Source organism: Vombatus ursinus, unplaced genomic scaffold, assembly GCF_900497805.2.
Source record: "Vombatus ursinus unplaced genomic scaffold, bare-nosed wombat genome assembly UNPS02014822.1, whole genome shotgun sequence".
NCBI lineage: Eukaryota > Metazoa > Chordata > Mammalia > Diprotodontia > Vombatidae > Vombatus > Vombatus ursinus.
Genome location: NW_020954600.1, coordinates 6,205,735 through 6,212,361, shown reverse-complemented (window position 1 = coordinate 6,212,361; position 6,627 = coordinate 6,205,735). Strand labels below are relative to the sequence as shown.

Sequence of the window (6,627 nt, the reverse complement as noted above, 5' to 3'; positions counted from 1 at the left end):
CTCCAATAGACTAATCATGTGTCCATATTAATTTTTGCATCAAACATTTCATAAGTTCCCAAGAGTGGTGGGCTACCAGACTCCCCAAGAAGTGCTGAATCAAACCCAGCTTGGGTTAAAGCTTCCATGCCAATGGGGTCAAGCCTATGAGTGGCTGTTGTGCTTCCAGCTTGGGGGAGAGAGGTAGACCCAGTTTCACAAAATAAAAAAAAAAGAAAGACAGAAAGAAAGAAAAGTAAGAAAATTATATACAATGGCCATAAACTTTTGCCCTGAATTATAATCTGTACTTTGCACAATTTTCTCTAACATGGATCATTGAATGATTTCGTCTCCTGTTCAGGGATCTTTAAAACAATAGACCTGAATTTGGTGACTGACCACAGAACTTTACTTGACACATTGTAAATCTGGTTGTAAACAATTAGATATATTGTGGATAGAGCATAGAACTTGGAGTTAGGAAAACCTAAATTCAAATCCTTCATCAGACAATTATTAAGCATGTGACCCTGTATAAGTCATTTAACTTCTCTTGATCTGAGTTTTTTTTTCCATAAACGAAGTAAGGGTAATCACAGCCCTTACTTCATAGTTTTGTTGTAAAGACCAAACGAGATAAAATATAAAGACCTTTGAAAAAAATAAGGCATTATATAAATGTTATTTAGTATGGCAGGCATAATATTCATTTCTGTCTTTTAGTGGAATTCCCAGCAATAGAACAGAACAAAGACGCCAACAATGCTTCTCCCAACTCTGCATCAGTCCTCTCCTTTCTGTCAGATCATTACCTGCATCCTACCACATCTCCATGACTACCAATCCATCTTCTTTCCTAATCTCATTATCACTTATAGTTCATTGTCTCAAATCTCCAGGAAAATGCCAAGTCAACATTCCTCTACTAAAAGGTGGGGTTTAATTTCCTTAGTATTTCTGATATTTTAATTGTGTAATGATTGAAAAGGGGAACTGATTTGTAGTCAGAAGACGGACTTGTGTTTGAATCTTAGAATACACACACATAAACGTTTGTGTATATGTATATATATATATATACACATACATAAATGCATATATATGTACATACACACACATACATATATATGCACACACATATAAAATGTGTATGTATATATATATGTATGTGTGTGTATATGTCTGTGTGTGTGTTATCTTCCCTTCCCATATGCTATGATCCAGCCAAATTGTTGTCTCTGTCTTCTTCATATAAAGTACTCCATCTTTTATATTCTTTTCTTTTCTTTTCTTTTTACTTTCTTTTTTTTTTTCCTGGGGACGATCAGGGTTAAGTGACTTGTCCACACTCATTTTCCCCTTTTTTTCATACCTTTTCACTCATTATCCTCCGTGTCCGAAATATATTCACTGCTCACCTCAGCCTCAGAAAATCCTCTGCCTATTAGCTCAAGCACTAACTTCTATATAACACCTTTCCTGATCCCCCAACAGCTAGTCCTGCCTTCCTAACCACCGAACTACTTTGCATTTACTGTATATTTGTTATGTTTATATGTATTACAAATATATTTATATATGTCCATTCTGTCTCCCTTGATGGGACGTAAATTCCTTGAAGTAAATATTTATTTACTTATTTCATTTGTCCCCAGTGTTTATTTCACTGTCAAGTATTTCATAGATGGTTAATGCTTATTGATTGATTGATAGGGTAACTTTTGGTAACCTCTCTGGACTGTATCTATTAAGTGAGGACATTAGAAAAGATGGTCTCTAAGATCACTTACAACACAAGAATGATCTTTATCACATGTAATGTTTCTCTTTTGGTTTCATGGCTCCTAAAAAACTAAGAATACATGCTACTAGTAGGGGACTAGCCAAGAGTAGCACAATGGCTAAAGTGAGAGCAGAGTTCTAAGGTGAAGAGGGAGAAATGCTTACTGAGGCAAAATCTGCTATGCTTCTAATTTATGGGAGAATGATCATCCTCATGAAGGCGATGAGACAGAACATTGAAAAAAGTCATAATTCTGCATTTTAGGAAATACAATATGATTGAAAATCAATAATACATTGAAACCCATTTAGATAAATGTCTTATAATAATAAACCTCCTAAAAGAATAAGTTCCATATAGGGCAATATTATCACTATTCAAGAGGGAAGATTCTTTGGAATGACTATATAATGATATTCATCATCTGAGTCAGTTAATGAGTCCAAAATGTGCTTACACACAAAGCCTAGCAGAACATTGGCAAGGAAGTTTAAATAGTTAGATAACAGATATGGATGGAGAATTTTATATTAAACAACAGAGTGAGATCAACCCAGACTCTGACATATGCCTTTGAAATAAAATTATCTAGTTACCTAAAGTAAATTCTTTTTTTAGTTTGGGGGTAATGATACTTAGGATCTATATTATCAAATTTTCCATATCTGATGTTTCTAGAAAGCCTAACGCATTGCTGAAGATTATATTCTCTATGTGGGTTAATGAAAAGAGAAATGGGTTGGAGTTTAGATGATCTGGGTTCCAGTTGTACCTTTAACATTTAATTTTCATTACTGAATCTTTTCATCATTCAGTTTCAGTTTCCTAATCTATAAAATGAGGATAACCATGATTATCAAATTTACCTTAAAGAGTTGTGGAAGAAGAAAGCATTTTGTGAGCTGCAAAATTAAAGGCATGAAATAATATTATCCCAAGTAGAGTCATGTTGATCATCACATAATCTCTATGGTCACTTCAATTTCATGCACCCACAGATTCTGTCCCAAACATTTTAATTTTGGGCTAAGTATTCATCAAAAGTTATACAACTTTACTTTGGGAGACCAAAACTACATCAGAATTAAGAAGGTAGCTTTACAACCAATGTTGCATCATCAGATACCTTTTGTCAATTTGAGGTTTTTTGTTTTTTTCCCCCCCTGGGAATTTACATTTCCAAAGAATCAGACCAGTGTTTTTTCTTTTAAATAAAGTCTATCATTCTTTTTGACTGATTTCTCCTTATATAAGTTCCTTTTATCCTTTCACCTTAGATGATAATCTCAATCTAATGGGTTGAGCAAATTCTGGGACTTTGACACAGACCAATCCTTAAGGACTTCACCAGTCTTCATTGGGAAAGAAAGTGACAAATCATGCTTTTCTTTACCCAAAAACAATCCACCAACTCAGCCTTCCTCAGTATAGTTCCCAGTGCCACCAATCATTTCCCTATGGCCAATTTCCTGGAGCATAGACGGGCTGGCAAAATTCCCTTTTTTCCTAAAATAATGACCTATGGTAATAGGTTTGTCCTTCTAAGATAGAGGTTCTTAACTTGAGGTTCATAGACCCTTAAGCGACTGTAGCTCACTTAAGCGGATCTATGAACGTGGATAGGAAAATTACATCTTTATTTCAATATAGTTGATTTCCTTTGAGATGTTACATATTTTATTTTACCTTTAGAAGTCATTTAATACCAATCCCTTATATTATAGGACAAAGAAATTGAAGGCCAGAGAGGCACAGATAGCTTTCTCAACATCATATTACTAAATAGAAGAACTAAGATTCAAAATCAGATCCTTTCATTCTAAATCCATTGCTCATTCTTTTTCATCAGTATTCTTCAAATTTACTGTTCAAATGAGACCCTTAATTCCATAAGACCTAACATATCAGACTTTCAGAAATCTGGAAAATTGAGGAATATTGGAGAAGAGAAAGAGTTATTGTGTTCACAGATTTTTAAAAACTAAGGATGTGAGTAAAAATAAGAGAATCAAACCATTATTAGGAGAAGTAATCTATCGTCTTCTTAAGAATTCTAAAGATTCCCATCATGCCTGTGCACATACACGCGTACATAAACTGAGAGGTTAAGAACCCCTATTGTTATTTCTCACAATACTTCACCCTAAGCAGGTACTGGAGGAATTCAGAAGGTGCTTTCCCAGATCAGTGGAAAATCTGTAAAAAGATGGAGACCTTTAAAAAATTTTGCCTGGTTTCTTTTTGTTCTTTATTTTTTATTGATACTCTGTCCAACCCATCAGAAACAAATCTGGGAGAGTAAACATGACTAATATTGAATTTAAATATTTTTAAAAACCAGTCTAGCAGAAAACTTCATTTTAAAAGAAAAGAGACCTAAATTAAGGCCCAGAAAGGAAATATTGGTGAGGAAATGATACAGAAAAGAAGAAAATTAAAAAAAAATTTTTTCAAGAAAATCATCACGGGAATTTAGTCACTAACATCTCTGTTGAATAATTGAAACTGTTCCTACTTGCTATTAGTCAGGGGATGACAGAGAAGACTGCAGACAAAAGACAGAAGGAAAAAAAAAAAACATAAACCACCCTCCTACCCTGAGAGTTCATCTCCTGGTTATTCCTGTTCACAAAGATGGATTCCAGACAGATCTGGTGGGCCAAAACTTTTGTTTTCTTGTTTATTTTCCTTGCCTTATTTTGCCCATTTACTTTGTTTTTGCACCATTTTCATTTTTGATCATAGCAATACTTATAAACAATCTTTTTTGTTTAACCAACTCCCTACCAGGATGACCCTTCACAATCTAATACGACCCTGTTCTCACAGCTTTATCTCACACAATTTGTCTTCACTTATTCTACCCTATACCCTTCTAGCATGGACAACTAGGTGTGCCTTAGACATTCATCACATTTTCCTGCCTATGTTCACTCATTTGCTTGTTTCAGGACTTTGCTCTAATTCTTCCCCACTCCTTCACCAATGTTACTGATGGTGACTACTGAAATCCTTTCCACCCATCCCTCCATTTTGATTTCTCTTTCTTTGGGATATGGATCTGCGCTTGTGAGTTCATTAGTTATGAGACTCCTGGTGTGAAAACGCCCTCTACCAGTGCAGGTCTCTGCAACTTAATCTTAGAAAGGTACCTGGAGCAGTGAGAGGTGAAATGTTTTGGCTCAAGTCACCCAGGATGTGTCAAAGGAAGGATTTGAGCCTGTGATTTTCCTACTCGAAAGCAAGCTTTCGGTTCGCCATTATTCTACTTTTAATTGAGGCCCCACATGTCTTTTAATCCAAACTCAAATACCCTCTGCTCCAATAAAGTCATTTCTGATCTCTTCAATTAGGAGTGGTGTCCCATCCATCCCTTGAACCAATTCCCCTCTCTTAAAAAGTGCCATATCTTGGTCCGACCCAAGATGGCGGCACCCTTGTGCGGCGGCCGGATCAGCCTACGAGTGGCCATCGCCGGGGTCCCACAGGTGCTGTCCGCCTGCCGCGGCGTCCACCCCACCGCTGTTTGTTGTAAGAACCAACCGAGCGGCCTGGGTCCGAGTGGGGAAGGGGGACAAGCCGGTGACCTCGCCCACCGCAAGGGCTGGCTGTCCCTGCACACGAGTGACCTGCACGGAGAGGAGGGGGCTGCGGAGAGGACGGTGGAGGACGCGTTCCTCCGCAAGTTCCTGTCCTGCACCTTCCCGGGCTGCCTGGCCGACGAGGTTGCCATTAAGCACCAGGCCACCCAGCTGGCCATCTGCTTGCTGCTGCTGCAGTGCCTGCCACCCTCCAAGCTCGACTTCCTGGTGGGCTACAGCGAGGCGCTGCTGTCCTCCTTCTACAAGTGCCTGGTGCCCTGAGTCTGCAGACGCTGCCCACCAAGGCCATCTACAAGTCCATCTAGGGCCCGACCAGCCCAACGGCCTCAGGGCCGATGGACTTGGTCATCACTGCTACTGGAGAAAGCCTCCCATGTTCATCAAGAGGGCGGGGGTCCTCAAAGTAGGGATAGCCATTTCTTGTAAAATTAATGTGTATAATAAAGCTTTTTATTGCTGGTAAAAAAAAAAGTACTATATCTTGTTTGGTATTACATCTATTTGCATGATTGACCTATTTCTCTTATTAGACTGAGATACAGCATGGCAGAGGCTATGAATTGTATAAACCAGCAAGCTTTCTTAGTTCCTCCTCAAGGTGCACTATCCTGAATTGTATTTTCCCTTTTGTGATAAATTCTTCCATTTTCTTTTTCTTCTTTTTTTTTCCTCGTAAGAAGTGGATCACTTTAGTGATAACTTTTTACATATTACTTTATGCATTTATCCCACCCACTCAGTGAGGTAAATACTTGAAGTCGTATCTACCCATTTGTTAGATAAAAAAATTGAGGTGTAGAGAGCTTAAATATCCTGTCCAAGGTAAAATAGCTAGGAGATGTCAGATCTTAGATCTTCTGACCCCAAGATCAGTGTTTTTGCTTATCTGGTACTAAATCAATCTGTCTTACTCATTGGCTAGAAGGAGAGTGGCTGGCAAATTCTGGGTCATCCTTTAAAAAAGCCACATATTATTTGTGAAAATCTTTCTTTCCTCTCTATGACCATCTTTGAACTATCGTGACTGAACATTTCCTCATGATTTCTTTTGTTTCTGCACCTCTTTCTGAACTACTCCCAATAGCCCCTAGAACTCTTTTGACTTGTTTCCTTACTTTCCCATCACTCTCATCCCACCATTCCTGAAGCCTGGAATTCTGTACAATATAGCCTGATTTTAAACTTTGCTTAATGTTACAATTTTCATTTTGTCTTCAAGTTCTGGTTTTCTGGTTTGTGCTCCCTTGCGGAGAATTCTTA

At 37.9% G+C, this 6,627-nt stretch overlaps 1 pseudogene; it reads left to right on the top strand.

The window, feature by feature from the left end:
- The first annotated feature begins 5,190 nt into the window (after window positions 1-5,190).
- Window positions 5,191-5,672, top strand: LOC114024659 (annotated as a pseudogene).
- The last annotated feature ends 955 nt before the right edge of the window (window positions 5,673-6,627 follow it).